Source organism: Oncorhynchus gorbuscha, linkage group LG20 (genome assembly GCF_021184085.1).
Source record: "Oncorhynchus gorbuscha isolate QuinsamMale2020 ecotype Even-year linkage group LG20, OgorEven_v1.0, whole genome shotgun sequence".
Taxonomy (NCBI): Eukaryota; Metazoa; Chordata; class Actinopteri; order Salmoniformes; family Salmonidae; genus Oncorhynchus; species Oncorhynchus gorbuscha.
The window spans coordinates 31,870,931-31,888,284 of record NC_060192.1 but is presented as its reverse complement, the minus strand read 5'-3'; the positions used below and the strand labels follow the sequence as shown (position 1 = coordinate 31,888,284).

At 42.0% G+C, this 17,354-nt stretch overlaps 1 protein-coding gene across 4 annotated transcripts in view; it reads left to right on the top strand.

The window, feature by feature from the left end:
• The first annotated feature begins 7,071 nt into the window (after positions 1 to 7,071).
• The window catches only part of LOC124006838 (bifunctional heparan sulfate N-deacetylase/N-sulfotransferase 1-like), a 140,699-nt gene continuing 130,416 nt past the window's right edge, over positions 7,072 to 17,354 (top strand). For 3 of the 4 annotated variants that reach the window (XM_046317024.1, XM_046317026.1, XM_046317021.1), the window contains exon 1: positions 7,072 to 7,234. The gene's annotated coding sequence lies outside the window, so the exon portion shown is untranslated. The remainder of the gene's footprint in view (positions 7,235 to 17,354) is intronic. The other variant, XM_046317022.1, reaches the window with a different exon arrangement.

Below are 17,354 nucleotides of genomic sequence, written 5' to 3'. Positions count from 1 at the left end.
ATACCCTAGACCCACTCCAATTCGGTTATCAGGCCTACCACTGACGACACAACAGTGATGAAACAGCCTATAGGGAGGAGGTCAGAGAACTGGCAGTGTGGTTCCAGGACAACAACCTCTCCCTCAATGTGAGCAAGACAAAGGAGCTGATCGTGAACTACAGGAAAAGGCGGGCCGAACAGGCCCCCATTAACATCAACAGGGCTGTAGTGGAGCATGACGAGGGTTTCAAGTTCCTTGGTGTCCACATCACCAACGAACTATCATGGTCCAAACACACCAAGACAGTCGTTAAGAGGGCACAACAACACCTCTACTCCCTCAGGAAACTGAAAAGATTTGGAATGGGTCCCCAGATCCTCAAAAATTTATTTTGCTGCACCATCGAGAGCATCGTGACCGGTTGCATCACTGCCTGCTGATTCAAATAATCAACTCATCATCAAGCTTTGATTATTTGAATCGGCTGTGTAGACAGTGCTAGGGCAAAAACCAAAATGTGCTCCCCTTGGGGTCCCCAGGACCGAGTTTGGGAAAACCTGCCCTACACCCATTAAAACTGCACTACTATTCCACTACTTTGGCCCTGTCTGATCCTACACAAGGTCGGCAGCCTGGGAGAACAGACGCTGTCGTTCTACACACCTTGTAATTCTTCTGCAATAAAATCTTGTACACCCAAGAACTTCTCTGCAGCTGCCACCACAACATCTATTTTCGGTGACTTATGTTTAATGCAGTAGTGTTGATAACCATGGCTATGACCACTAAGAAGCCAACCTTACTGAAGCACATGTTATTCCTATCGGTCTCTATTGGCCTCGGCCTACTAACAATGTTATCTTCAACCTAGCTCACGGACCCATCTTCCTTTACTACTGTCTTCACTGCCTCAGCATATGACACCTTCTGTACTACTCTGACCCTGGCTCAGCGGCTTCCCAGCATACACTGCTGCAAAAAGCATTCTCAGGTGATCAGACCAAAACACACACACGCACCTTCATACATTGTATACAGTCATTGACACACACACACACACACACACACACACACACACACACACACACACACACACACACACACACACACACACACACACACACACACACACACACACACACACACACACACACACACACACACACACACACACACACACACACACACACACACAGTTTTATACAAGTGTATAACTATTATTTCAAATAACGTGATGTAAATAAGGATCTTGTACATTTTCACAACTCTAAGCACAACAATCTAAACAGATTGTCACAACAGCTCATGTTTCATAACTCTAAGCGCAACAATCTAAACAGATAATCACAGCAGCTCATGTTTCATAACTCTAAGCACATTTGCAATTCACTGAGTACAACAAAATTATTCACAATGTCACTTGTCCACTGCACCAAATCACTCTTTCAATTTGGTAACATATTCAATCCAAGTATCTGCTTTTCAAAATGCAATATTCACTTTACTTTTGATATGATTTTATTGTCATCACTTAGTCACACTTCTCAAAATTGTTAACTACTGAACCAAAATGATGTAGTGCCTAGTTAAATTATATAGTTTGATAATTGCTGAACACTGTAAATGTCTATATTTTTACCTTAGAAATGCATCAATTTGACATCAATTTATGTTGGAAGGTAAAACCAAATCATATATGGATGTGGCTGTAAATACCACATCATCATTCTCCATCAGCCAGTGTGCTTCAATAGGACATAGTTGAAGTGTACAATGCACTGCTGAAATACCTGGGTTGTATATAACAATATATTCCACTCATTATCTGAATTTCATTCATACACTGTAAGCTGATGAATTTTGCCAAGCAGAGAGACAGGCAATGCTGTATCAGTTGACAAGGCACATAGAAAAGGTGATCTTGTACAATGTTGCATGGGGCAGAAATGGCAGACAACACCGTAATACGTTTTCACATTAGCCAACTGCTATACAGCACCACTATTTCTGATGTTTTGTACAAGGTTAATGAAACTGTAAAACCAACATTTCTCAAAATGCTCACAACCTGCCATTGGATACAAATTGTAAAAAAAAATGTGCATGTCAAATACTGTATGGAAAATAACATTTATCATCCACTATTCTTTCTATTCAACACTTCAAAAATAACAGTTTTGAATTGTGTATCTTGTATTTTTGATATTGGATTAAAATATGTTTTATTGTCGCATTCACCGGATAGGTGCAGTGAAATGTGTTGTTTCCTAAAGAAAATCTACTTATTATATTTCACTGAACTTTACTCAGGGACAGTGGCGGTTCTTTTATGGCTCCCTGGGTGAACCCCCCTGCACTAACTGTACCATTCTGCACTAACTGTACCATTCTGCACTAACTGTACCATTCTGCACTAACTGTACCATTCTGCACTAACTGTACCATTCTGCGCTAACTGTACCATTCTGCACTAACTGTACCATTCTGCACTAACTGTACCATTCTGTACCATTCTGCTAACTGTACCATTCTGCACTAACTGTACCATTCTGCACTAATTGTACCATTCTGCACTAACTGTACCATTCTGCACTAACTGTACCATTCTGCACTAACTGTCATTTTTATTCAGACATTTGGAACAACACAAATCAATAATCATAACATGTAAAACTATATAAATATAAAAATATAGACAAAAGTAAGACTCATATAAAAAAGAAGTAACAAAGACAAATAGAAACAAATTTGTGTTGATTTGGCACTGAGCATCAATCAATTACCCATCCCCCAACACGGTCAACCAAGAGTCAAGACTACATTACCCATCCCCCCAACACCGTCAACCAAGAGTCAAGACTACATTACCCATCCCCCAAACACTGTCAACCAAGAGTCAAGACTACATTACCCATCCCCCAACACCGTCAACCAAGAGTCAAGACTACATTACCCATCCCCCAACACCGTCAACCAAGAGTCAAGACTACATTACCCATCCACCAACACCGTCAACCAAGAGTCAAGACTACATTACCTATCCCCCAACACCGTCAACCAAGAGTCAAGACTACATTACCCATCCCCCAACACCGTCAACCAAGAGTCAAGACTACATTACCCATCCCCCAACACCGTCAACCAAGAGTCAAGACTACATTACCCATCCCCCAAACACCGTCAACCAAGAGTCAAGACTACATTACCCATCCCCCAACACCGTCAACCAAGAGTCAAGACTACATTACCCATCCCCCAAACACTGTCAACCAAGAGTCAAGACTACATTACCCATCCCCCAACACCGTCAACCAAGAGTCAAGACTACATTACCCATCCACCAACACCGTCAACCAAGAGTCAAGACTACATTACCCATCCCCCAACACCGTCAACCAAGAGTCAAGACTACATTACCCATCCCCCAACACCGTCAACCAAGAGTCAAGACTACATTACCCATCCCCCAAACACTGTCAACCAAGAGTCAAGACTACATTACCCATCCCCCAACACCGTCAACCAAGAGTCAAGACTACATTACCCATCCACCAACACCGTCAACCAAGAGTCAAGACTACATTACCCATCCCCCAACACCGTCAACCAAGAGTCAAGACTACATTATCCACCCATCCCCCACCCATCCACCAACACCGTCAACCAAGAGTCAAGACTACATTACCCATCCCCCAACACTGTCAACCAAGAGTCAAGACTACATTACCCATCCACCAACACTGTCAACCAAGAGTCAAGACTACATTACCCATCCCCCAACACTGTCAACCAAGAGTCAAGACTACATTACCCATCCACCAACACTGTCAACCAAGAGTCAAGACTACATTACTCATCCCCCAACACTGTCAACCAAGAGTCAAGACTACATTACCCATCCCCAACACCGTCAACCAAGAGTCAAGACTACATTACCCATCCACCAACACCGTCAACCAAGAGTCAAGACTACATTACCCATCCCCAAACACCGTCAACCAAGAGTCAAGACTACATTACCCATCCACCAACACCGTCAACCAAGAGTCAAGACTACATTACCCATCCCCCAACACCGTCAACCAAGAGTCAAGACTACATTACCCATCCCCCAACACCGTCAACCAAGAGTCAAGACTACATTACCCATCCCCCAACACCGTCAACCAAGAGTCAAGACTACATTACCCATCCACCAACACTGTCAACCAAGAGTCAAGACTACATTACCCATCCACCAACACTGTCAACCAAGAGTCAAGACTACATTACCCATCCACCAACACTGTCAACCAAGAGTCAAGACTACATTACCCATCCCCCAACACTGTCAACCAAGAGTCAAGACTACATTACCCATCCCCCAACACCGTCAACCAAGAGTCAAGACTACATTACCCATCCACCAACACCGTCAACCAAGAGTCAAGACTACATTACCCATCCACCAACACCGTCAACCAAGAGTCAAGACTACATTACCCCTTCAACCAACAACGTCAACCAAGAGTCAAGACTACATTACCCATCCACCAACACTGTCAACCAAGAGTCAAGACTAAACAAATTCACCTTATTCTTAATGATTTCACACAAACCAGAAAAAAAAATCTCAAATATATCTGTGAAACTATACTTTCACAGTATTATGAATGAATTGTGATTTATTTGGTAGCATTTAGTAGTGTGACTGATTTTACTAATTGCATTTACTACTGTACAAAGTTAGGGATGCGCTATTTGACAGATTCCCCCGCTTCCAGTAGGGAGACCTGAGGTCAACCTACCCCCGCCCTTCTCCCCATCTCATACTTCTGTTAGGGAGACCTTCCCAGGCAGTAGCCTGCCTAGCTCACAAATTAGAATCATGGCGCCCACTCCGACAAGGTTAACTGACCCACAGTCCCACACGGTGACATGATATCAGTGCCGTGACGTGCAAATGAGCAATAGGAAACCGATCACGCAAATGTCGCCAGTCAGATTTTTTTTGTGCGGATATAGGGGTGAAAGTTGAGTGAAACCCCAATGAATACACAATCAAAGGTTCTGGACATAAGATAGGGGGCATTGCAAGTGTTATCAGTTTAGTGTTTTAAGAAAATATACCACTTACATCTGAGCATGGATTTGGCGGGGGGGGGGGGGCTAACTTGGCTCATTGCGCTCTAGCAACTCCTTGTGACGGGCCGGGCGCCTGCAGGATGACTTTGGTCATCAGTTGAATGGTGTTTCCTCCGACACATTGGTGCAGCTGGCTTCTGGGTTAAGCGAGTGGGTGTTAAGAAGAGTGGTTAGATGGGTCATGTTTTGGAGGATGCATGACTCTACCTTCGCCTCTCTCTTAATTGGAGCAAAAGGGGGTAAAAATACATATATATATTTATACCACAGAAATACCTTATTTACATAAGTATTCAGATCCTTTTCTATGAGACTTCAAATTGACCTCAGGTACATCCTGTTTCCATTGATCATCCTTGAGATTTTTCTACAACTTGATTGGAGAGTCCACCTGTGGTAAATTAAATTGATTGGACGTGATTTGGAAAGGCACATACCTGTCTATATAAGGTCCCATAGTTGATAATGCATGTCAGAGCAAAAAAATCAAGCCATGAAGTCGAAGGAACTGTCTTAGAGCTCCAAGACAGGATTGTGTTGAGGCACAGATCTGTGGTAGGGTACCAAAACATTTCTGCAGCATTGAAGGCCCCCACGAACACAGTGGCCTCAATCATTCTTAAATGCAAGAAATTTGTATCCACCAAGACTCTTCCTAGAGCTGGCCACCCGGCCAAACTGAGCAATCGTGGGAGAATCAGGCCTTTATGGTAGAGTGGCCAGACTGAAGCCACTACTGAGTAAAAGGCACATGACAGCCCACTTGGAGTTTGCCAAAAGGCCAACGACCATGAGAAACAAGATTCTTTGGTCTGATGAAACCAAGATTGAATTATTTGGCCTGAATGCCAAACGTCACATCTGGAGGCAACCTGGCACCATCCCTATGGTGTAGCATGGTGGTGGGGATGTTTTTCAGCTGCAAGGAGACTAGTCAGGATCGAGTGAAAGATCAACTGCGTAAATTACAGAGATCCTTGATGAAAACCTGCTCCAGAGCGCTCAGGACCTCAGTCTGGGGAGAAGGTTCACCTTCCAACAGGACAACAACCCTAAGCACACAGCCAAGACACTGCAGGAGTGGATTTGGGACAAGTCTCAATGTCCAGAGCCCAGACTTGAACATGATCGAACATCTCTGGATAGACCTGAAAATAGCTGTGCAGTGACGCTCCCCATCCAACCTGACAGAGTTTGAGAAGACTCTAGGCTGTAATCGCTGCCAAAGGTGCTTTAACAATGTACTGAGTAATAATTTAATAATATTTTTAGTTAATTTTCAAAAATTTCAAAACTGTTTTTGCGTTGTCATTATAGGATATTGTGTGTAGATTGGGGGGCAATTTGATCAACTTTAGAATAAGGCTGTAATGTAACAAAATGTGGGAAAAGTCAAGGGGTCTGAATACTTTCGCGGCCTATGTTTGACTGATTTTAATAAGTGCATTATGGCATCCACAGATCTAAAGACCCATTTATCGGTTGAAAAGCAATGGACCAACTCAGAGGACTTTCAGGTCCCTGCCCCATAAGCGTCAGAAGGCATCTAGTATGAAACCCATTTTCCTTAAAAGTGGGAGATTGAGGAGCTAGAGAGAGATTATTCTTATCACATCAAGAATATTCAGTGGAATGCCATACAAGCATCATTGACCATAGTCCTTTTCCAAAGTATATATTTTTTAAACAATAGAAAATTACAATGAGCCATATCAGCTTGTTTTCAACATGCATTGCTTTATAAAACAAAGTATAGACACGTTTGTTTTGTTTTAGTGGGAGGGCGGGGAGTGAGGGAGGGTGGGAGGAAGGGAGGGTGGGAGGAAGGAAGGGAGGGTGGGAGGGGAGGGAGGGGTGGGAGGGAGGGAGGGAGGGCAGGGCAGCAGGGCACAGGGCAGGGCAGGGCAGGGCACTGGAGGTGTTATTACGCCCTCTAGCGAGCAATCGCTTATCCGAGAAGGCGACGAGGTGAAGGAGGGTGGCGAGTCCTCATGTTTCTTTCCACCAGTAACAAACCACATCTAAACCGGGACGCCCCAATACTGGTAAAGCTAGCTACTGCTCATGTCAAACTCTAGATCCAGATTGTATACACCAAGCTGGTCGTGTCGGCGAAACAATCAAGTGGGTAAGTTGCTATTTTGTTACATGTGTTTGTCTAGTAAGCGTGCAGCTGGATTTATGGGTTATGGGAACTGAAAGTCCCCCTTTCTCCGAATTAGACTCAAGAGTGAGTGGCAGCTAGCTAGGTAAGCTACAAAGCAACGAGGACATGGCTAACGTCAGTTAGCTAGATGTGTAAATGTTCCTGTCTAAAATCTTAACCACTGTTGCTTGTGAGCTGTCTTTTTATAACAAAACAAAAAGTTTACAGTGATTTATAATTCTGGAAAACTGCCATGCTGTTGCACGATAGCTAGTTTGCTAGCCTTATCAGGTGGTGATGTTAGTTTTTACACTGATTCAATTAGCCAGCTAGTTCTGTTAGCCAGCTAATCATGATTTGGAAAAACCCCGAAACTAGCTGGCTGGCTGTGTTATCTATTAAACTGACTAGTCTACTTAACATTGGGTAGGATAGCGTTTACCTTCATTGTAGCATTTGTTTTCATGCACAGTTGCTGAGTAATGATTGATGACTAGATCTACTATAATGCCTGCTCGTTTAACGTTACTTAGATTTCAGAAGACTCTCACTTTGCTTTGGGCTGATGAATATAAAACGACATAGTAACAAGGATATGTTGACTGCATCTTATTATGCCTATGTTTAAGTGTAACCATACCGGTTTCCAATGCACACTTTATACTATAACGTGAACTCTAGTGATGGAGCCTGCCGCAATGTAATTCGCACGTAAACCTTAACATTAGTTTGTTCTTGGCCATGGCTACTAAATTGGTAAATGATGCTCCCAGTTTGAGTGTAATAACTGAAGTGTAGCTCACTAAAAATGCAACAATGCAAATTTTTGGTTGTCACTTGTGTGTTGAAGTAGGCTACCTTTGTTGAGTTGACTGGTCTGTTGTACAATGCCATTTCAAATCGACTCTGTTTGCCGTGGATATATAGTACTTTCAGAAAGTACTCATGCCCCTTATTCCACATTCTATTACAGCCTGAATTCAAAATGGCTAAAACAAAATCTTACCATCTACACAATACCTTATCTTGACAAAGTGAAATTTTTTTTTTATTTTTTAGAAATGTTTACAGATATCTCATGTACACAAGTATTCACACCCCAGAGCCAATACCTGTTAGAATTATATTTGGCAGCGATTACAGCTGAGTCTTTCTGGATTGGTACAGTATTTGCACATTATACTTTAAAAAACAAATTCTTCCAGCTCTGTCAAGTTGATTATTAACCATTTCTAGACAGGAACTCTGTTGAAATGTGAATTCATCTCCCAGTGTCTGTTGGAAAGCAGACTGAACCAGGTTTTTCTCTAGGATTTTGAGTGTACTTAGCGATATTACATTTATTTTTGTTTAAAAAATACTCCATAGTCCTTGCCTAATACAGGCATACCCACAACATGATGCAGCCACCATCATGCTTGAACATATTAAGTTGTTGCAGTGTTAGATTTGCCCCCAAACAGCCGTTCAACTCCATCTGTTTTAAAGTCACCATTGGGGCTCATGGTGAAATTCCTGAGTGGTTTCCTTCCATTCCTGCAACTGAGTTCGGAATGATACCTGTATCTTTGTGGTGACTGGATATATTGATACACGATCCAAAGTGTAATTAGTAACTTCATGCTTAAAGGGATATTCAACGTCTGCTTCCCCCCCATCTGCCAATAGGTGCCCATCTTTGCGAGGCATTGGAATATCTCCCTGGTCTTTGTGTTTGAATCAGTGTTTGAAATTGGAGGGACCTTACAATTATATGTATGTGTGGGGTACAGAGACAAGGTAGTCATTCAAAAATTGTTAACCACCAATTGCACACAGTCCATGTACAGCTGAAGTCGGAAGTTTACAAACACTTAGGTTGGAGTCATTAAAACTCATTTTTTAACCACACCACAAATTTCTTGTTAACGAACTATAGTTTTGGCAAGTCTGATAGGACATTCACTCTGTGCATGACACATGTAATTTTTCCAACAATTGTTTACAGACAGATTATTTCACATATAATTCACTGTATCACAATTCCAGTGGGTCAGACGTTTACACACACTAAGTTGATAGTGCCTTTAAACAGCTTGAAAAATTCCACAAAATGTCATGGCTTTAGTAGCTTGAAGATACCATGTTCATCTGTACAAACAATAGTATGCAAGTATAAACACCATGGGACCACGCAGCCATCATACCGCTCAGGAAGGAGACGCGTTTTGTCTCCTAGAGATGAACGTACTTTGGTGCGAAAAGTGCAAATCAATTCCAGAACAACAGCAAAGGACCTTGTGAAGATGCTGGAGGAAACGGGTACAAAAGTATCTATTGGACTCATGAGCACCAACTTCATGGGAGCATATCAAATTGGATGTCAAATGAAAGCTAAGAGTATATATTTTTGAGAAATTAAGGCATATATTAATTTTCCATCCTAAAAATTATGAGTAGGGGAATGTTTTGATTTCTGTTCAGAAAGATGGAAAAAGGGGTCTTTGAAAACATCTACCAGAATTTATTTTTTAAGTATTAGAAATACATCAAAACACAATTTTGAAGACCCCCGCCAACTAATATGAACACACACTGAACAAAAATATAAACGCAACATGTAAATGTTGGTTTCTTGGGCTGAAATAAAACATTCCAGAAGTTTTTCATATGCTCAAATCTTTTTCTCAATTTTTGTGCACAAATTTGTTTACATCCCTGTTAGTGAGCATTTCTCCTTTGCCAAGATAATCCATCCACCTGACAGGTGTAGCATATCAAGAAGCTGATTTAACAGCATGATCATTTCACAGGTGCACCTTGTGCAAAGGACAACAAAAGCCCCGCTCTAAAATGAGCAGATTTATCATACAATGCCACAGATGTCTCAAGTTTTGCGGAAGCATGCAGTTGGTATGCTGACTGCAGGAATGTTCACCAGAGCTGCTGCCAGAGAATTTAATGCTAATTTCTCTATCGTAAACTAACTTGTGTTTCAGCATGATAATGCAAAGATCTGTACACAATTCCTGGAAGCTGAAAATATCCCACTTCTTCCATGGCCTGCATACTCACCAGACACATGCCACCCATTGAGCATGTTTGGGATGCTCTGGATTGACGTGTACGACAGCGTGTTCCAGTTCCTGCCACTATCCAATAACTTCGCACAGCCATTGAAGAGGAGTGGGACAACATTCCACAGGCCACAATCAACAGCCTGATCAACTCTATGCGAAGGAGATGTCGCGCTGCATGAGGCAAATGGTGATTACACCAGATACTAACTGTTTTTCTGATCTATGCCTCTACTTTTAAAAAAAGAATGAAGAAAAAGACGTGACCAACAGATGCATGTCTGTATTCCCAGTCATGTGAAATCCATAGATTAGGGCCAAATGAGTTATTTCAATTGACTGATTTCCTTATGAACTGTAACTCAGTAAAATCTTAATTGTTGCATGATTCATTTAATTTTGTTCATGGTATATATGACGTCAACGCTACGGCTGTCCGCTTTACAGCACTGTATGGGTTTCAACTGACGGCCCTTCTAATCGTGTGTACAACGCACACAAAAATGTCCCCATCCCTCCCGCTAATTGGAATTCTTTTGCAGTTTTTTTTTTTGCGAGGGTGAGGGGAATGCTGTATATCGAGCGGAGTCGATGTGCTCTGAAAGATGAGTTGAGGATTATAATAAATAGTTTTGATGTCATGCAAGCAAGCCACACACCCGTGAGTACAATTGTGCACATTTCCATATTTGAAAATTCCTGTAATTTACAGAATGAACATTTATGATCGCTCCGTTTGATGTACAGTTAAAAGGATGACATGCTCTATACCCTGGGTTGTCCTGATAGGAATGAGCCTATGTTTGTCGTATTGTGAAGAAAATTAGCTGTGCAACACGCACTTGAATGCACTCATGACTCCATTCAATGCACACCCAAATTCCTATCTGTTTGTCTGAATTGCCCTATGAAAGCCTAACACTAAGGTCATATGTTATAACTTATCTAGACATGTTGGCAATATAACATGCTTTCAAATGATGCCCACCTGACCCAGATTGAGATTTATAATGGAACATTTTTGCGTTGCTTAAACAACAACAGTAATTGTGTGGATGCAGGGCTGAGTTCTAAACAAAAACTGTGGTTGCTTCAGTTCCTCAACCGCAAAGATGGGAGAGCTAAAAAAAAAAAAAACATATTTTATGTTTCCTTCAGTCAAAGTGCTTTGAAATTACATAGGATCTGTGCTCAGTTTGGAGGATCTGTGCTCAGTTTGGAGGATCTGTGCTCAGTTTGGAGGTGTGTGTGTGTGTGTGTGTGTGTGTGGCCACTTGGAGACACCAGTTAGAGCTCTGATACCAAACCCTTGTAATCATTTTTTTCTAATGTTGCACCTACCCCAACATTTTCAGGAATGCTCTTTTCAGATTGTTATTGACAAATGCTGTGAGAAGTACAGTAAATGTCAAATGCACAATATCAACAGTGTCATGTTTTGGAGTCTGTCATGTTTTGGAGTCTGTCATGTTTTGGAGTCTGTCGTCTTGTTGTTGTTCTGATCATTTCCCCAAAGCTCTCTCTCTCTCGCTCTCTCGCTCTCTCTCTCTCTCTCTCAGTGCTACCATGGTCATCCATTTGCTTTTATTGTTCTACTGTAAGACACATTTTAAATGTTGTCCTATCCATGTAGGTGTGTTAAGCCTCATGCTTCTCCTATGTGATGGATTGTAGAGTAATAATAACTAATACTCACTCTCCTTATTCCACCATTTAGTGTAATTTTGACCACAAGCAATGGCTGTTCAGCCCATCTTGTGCTGGTATAACCTGTCTAGTGGACTTTATTTTTAAACATTTTTTTTTTAGCAAAATGAAGACCAGCTGTTTTTACACAGTAATCTTTTTAATGTTTTATGGCCCCGGACTGTAGATTTTAGTGTACTTGAGAATTATCCCTCTGAGCATTGAAATGCTCTTTAAAAAGCTGCACTGTTTCTAGGTATTATCAAGATCATCCTAAAGTTGTGCAATATCCATTAGTGTATTCCATTTAAACCTTTACCAGAGATGCTTATCCAGTATTAGTGTGCCGCAGATTGATATGCTCCCCAGATTGGCTTCCCCCTGCTCCCATAACCGACATTGTGTCGGTGTCCGGTTGCAATATTGGTCAATTGAGATGTAATGAATGAGGAGACAATCCTACTTAAATAACTATTTTGAGGCAGTGAAGCATGACCTGAGTTGCTCATCAGGCCATCTATTGTTTGTGCAATAATGTTCCCATTTGTAATGTTTGCCGAAATAAAAGATAAGTAGCTCATCTCCCATTCAGATAGCCTATCGGCTTGGTAGTTGTATCAGGGGGTTCTACTTGGTCCATGATTGCACAAAATAAGTAACTTAAGATGACAGACTTACTAAAATCAAAGTTTATTGGTCACGTGCACACGGTACAGTGGAATGCTTGCTTGATAATTCTTCTCAATGCAGTAATATCAAGAATCAAATTTGTACTTTTATTTCACCTTTTATTTAACCAGGTAGGCTAGTTGAGAACAAGTTCGCATTTACAACTGCGACCTGGCCAAGATAAAGCAAAGCAGTGTGACAGACAATAACAGAGTTACACATGGAATTAACAAGCCAATAACACAATAAACAAGTCAATGACACGGTAGGAAAAAAGAGTCTATATACAGTGTGTGCAAAATGCATGAGGAGGTTGGCAATGAATAGGCCATAAGAGTAATTACGATTTAGCAGATTAACACTGGAGTGATAAATGAGCAGATGATGATGATGTGTAGAGAAATTAACATGAAATTCTCTGGAAACAGCTCTGGTGGACATCACTGCATTCAACATGCCAATTGCACGCCCCCCCCCCCAACTTGAGACATATATTCCCAAGCACAAGGTGCACCTGTATAATGATCATGCTGTTTAATCAGCTTCTTGATATGCCACACCTGTGGATGGATTATCTTGGCAAAGGAGAAGTGACCAGCGATGTAAACGCGTGCACATTTTCAGAAATAAGCTTTTGGTGTGTATGGAACATTTCTGAGATTTAATTTAGGCTCATGAAACATGGGACCAACACTTGACATGTTGCGTTTTGAAATATTTTTGTGCAGTATATATTTGTCAGCACGCTGTCATTAAATATCGAGTGGCCTACTACCGCTGCCTAACTCGATTCTATACATTCTGGCAGCACCTTTCCTACCAAAGCAAAACAACTCACCTTAATGCCACTAAATGAAATGGCCGCTAACTTAACTGCATAACGTTACCCTTTACACTTGTACCTGTACGCGGGTTGAAAATGGCTAATTTGGACCCTGTTAAACACCTAAATTGGAACCCAGTGGCTGTTCAGTAACATGCTATACATGAGGCCAGAGCTCAGGCTCTGAGCTGTATGCGTTTTGACTGACAGCCATTCTGAACTTGAGACAAAAAAAATACACATTCTGGCAGCACCTTTCCTACCAAAGCAAAACAACCCCCCCCGCTAATTTGTTAACGTCAGCGGATTATTTTGAGGGAAGGGAGATACATTTACACGTTCTACCAGGTGTGTTGACTGAACACATTCTCATTTATGACCTGGGGAATAGTTACGGGGAGATGAATGAGCCTATTGGAAGCTGGGGATGATTAGGTGGCCATGATGGTCAGATTGGGAATTTAGCCAGGACCCTGGGGTTAACACCCCTACTCTTACGATAAGTGCCAGGGCACCCATTTTTAACAGCACCCTACAAAGGGCAATGTCCCCAATCACTGTAAATTAAGAGGATGATGTATTTTGTAGGATGAGACGTTGAGGGTTATAATAAATACCTCTGATGTCATACAACCAATCCAAACACCCACGAGTCCAAACATGCACTTCACATTTCCATATCATAAAACTCCTGTCATATACAGTGTCAAAGTTTATCCTCACTTTGATGTACAGTCACCAGATGACATGGTGTCATACCCTGGGTTCTTCTGAACAAGCCTGTTTGATGTACAGTCACCAGATGACATGGTGTCAGTTCTTCTGACAAGCCTGTTTGATGTACAGTTACCAGATGACATGGCGTCATACCCTGGGTTCTTCTGAACAAGCCTGTTTGATGTACAGTTACCAGATGACATGGTGTCATACCCTGGGTTCTTCTGAACAAGCCTGTTTGATGTACAGTTACCAGATGACATGGCGTCATACCCTGGGTTCTTCTGAACAAGCCTGTTTGATGTACAGTTACCAGATGACATGGCGTCATACCCTGGGTTCTTCTGAACATGTTTTACTATTGTGGAGGAAATTCGCTGTGGAACACGCACCTGAATACATGCATGACTCCTTTTGTATGTGGATCAAAATTATGATCGGTTGCCCTGTGAAAGCCTAACACTGTAAGATCGTACGTTATGATGTATCTAGACATGTTGGCAGTAGAACAAGCTTTCAAATGATGCCCACCTGACCCAGATTGCTTTATAATGGGCCGTTTTTGGATTGCGTAAACAACAACAGTAATTGTGTGATGGCGGGGATGCAGGGCTGAGTTCCAAACAAAACAACTGCAAGTGTGTTTGCTCTAGTTCCTCAACAGCACAGCTAGGAGAACTTAAAAAAAACTCCTTATAGTTGAAGATTCTTTGAGTCATAAAAGTGCATTGAAATGACTTGAACTGTGCACACTCTGGAGCGGTGTGTGGCCACTTGGAGACACCAGTTAGTCTTCTCACTCACACCCTTGTCATTTTTTTGTCTTAAGGTGTACGTACCTAACCCATATTTTCTCCAGAGTGTTTTCAGATTTCGTCGTCACCAAATGCGGCAAAGTACAGTAAATGGAAAATGCACATAAAACCAAGTGTGAAGTTTGGATTCAGTCCTGTCAGGTGAACTGTTTTGAACTCACCTTTTGGTCTAATAATTTTCCCTTCATCTCAAAACTGTTCCTGCCTGTGGGTTGTTTGGTAGCCAGAAGTGAAGGGACCGAGCCACGTAATGCCTTTGACTGCCTGTCACTGGTCCTCGTCCTTCTTGTGCCAGTCAGCCAGCGTCTCTCTCCCCTTCAGCGCTCATTCTGTTCGACGTGGAGGAAAGAGTCATTCATCTCTGGGAGGAGCGTGCCAAATCTGGGGACTGCATAGCAATTGTTCTTCGCAAGGGGCACTGCCAAGTTCTGCCTAGCCGCCCAGTCACCCTCTCGGCTGGAACCAACACTGAGCAAGCTGTCACTTTGACTCTGTCAACACACTTTGCCTCTGTCAACACACTTTGCCTCTCTGTCAACACACTTTGCCTCTCTGTCAACATTTGTGTTAAACTCGCCCAAGTATCAACTCCTTCTCATTCACAGTGGGATACATCGGCAGCTGGTCTCTTATCTCTTGGCAGGACGGGCCGCTTGACTTCATTAATAAGGTGCATGTGATGTTCTGGAAATGTATGGGGTTTAAACTCTGATAGTGACAGATTATGATAGAAGAGATCTGTCAAACTGCTCTAAAGTAAGGCACAGTGAAAGGCAAGTTTACCCTTTCGTTTGATGTATTCCTAGGCCTCCATCCCTTGTAAAAACACTCCATGTCAGACATACTGTATTCAAAGTCCAGGGACCGGTTTTCCAAAAGCTTCTTAAGGCTAAGTCCACCCATAGAAGCATCGCTTAAATCTCCGAGCTGTTTTCCGAAACCATCGTTATTAACTTTGCTCTTGAAAACACTCGTAATCGAACAGCTAAGTGCGTTATTAGATAATTATTTTTGCCCTCCTGCATCACTTTATACACAGAATCTCAAACACAGAATCACACGGTTTATCCATCTCTCTGTGACCACTGATAACTTCAGAATAAAGCTGACTACAAATAGAAAGTTGCCAATGTCTTTGCAGTTGATACAAATAAGAAACTCGATGACTGCATTAAAATATAAATCATGAACATACATTATATAGTCAAGTATGCTGTCTGTAATTTGTCTCCGTATATTTAATGTGTAGCCTAACGTGCGCAATGACGTGGCAAATCTGTGATTTTGTGCATTTTTCTATGATAAGCTGCCTCAATATTTGCAGCCGTAGGTGGCAGGCCTAAAATCTCTCTAGGAGCTGATCTGTCATCAGTATTGTGAAATGATGTCAAGGGAAGATTTGAATGGAGAAGGGGAATCTGAGAGCAGTGCTCCCGTTCTTTCCATCCTGTCCGTTTCGAAAACAACATGCTCCAACGACGCACTTAGCGATCGTTCTCTCTGCGTGCTGTTCTGGGAAACGCATGTTACATCGTCGGCCATTTTTTAATAGGGAAGCTGTATTTGTTAAAACACACGAAAGCCAACGTTTTATCGGGAAACCGGCCCAGGTTCATTAGGTGTTTGTCTGCATGCGAGGAGACAACTAGCTGATTGTCTGTAATGACTGGGATTGCTCTGTTGATCTCTGGTCTTACGCTAATGATTATCCAGGTGTCCTTGCTACTATTGTAAACCGCACTAATGTCATTTGTTTGGCGTAGCTCAGCTCCTTATGTTTATTCTACTGAATCCTTTTGACTGGTTGAAATGGAATTAGGATTTACTGAAGAGTAGTTAAGTGATAGATGAAATGCAGACTCGCTGTCTGCTCGCATGGTCGGAATGCAGTTTATTATATCATGACATAGACGGTGTCTAAATGATATAGGAATGTGCCACTGTTTAGTACTAATGAGTCACTTACTGCTCTGTGGAGACCAGAGTTGAAGAAGTTTGTTGGCAGTAGGAGTCTTCCTTTAATGCAGCTCGTGCCCGTCTTCTGATTAGTCCGGTTTGACCCGACGACAGTGTCATCCACGTCCATATTGATTTCATTAGGAGAGATTCTCACCAACTAATCTACATCAATTTAGATTTGGCTGATGTCCACGTTCTCACAATTGATGTGAACAGCATTGTTGACAGTAATGAGCCTCTGACACGTGAGCCACCATGTTTCAGTGCATGTCAAATTAGCAAAACCCTGCGCTTAGTGCCCTTAGCACAGTAGTTTTACTCAATTGGCCGTTGCCAGCTGACACTCAGGGTTACAACACCTTTAATTTGAACAAGAC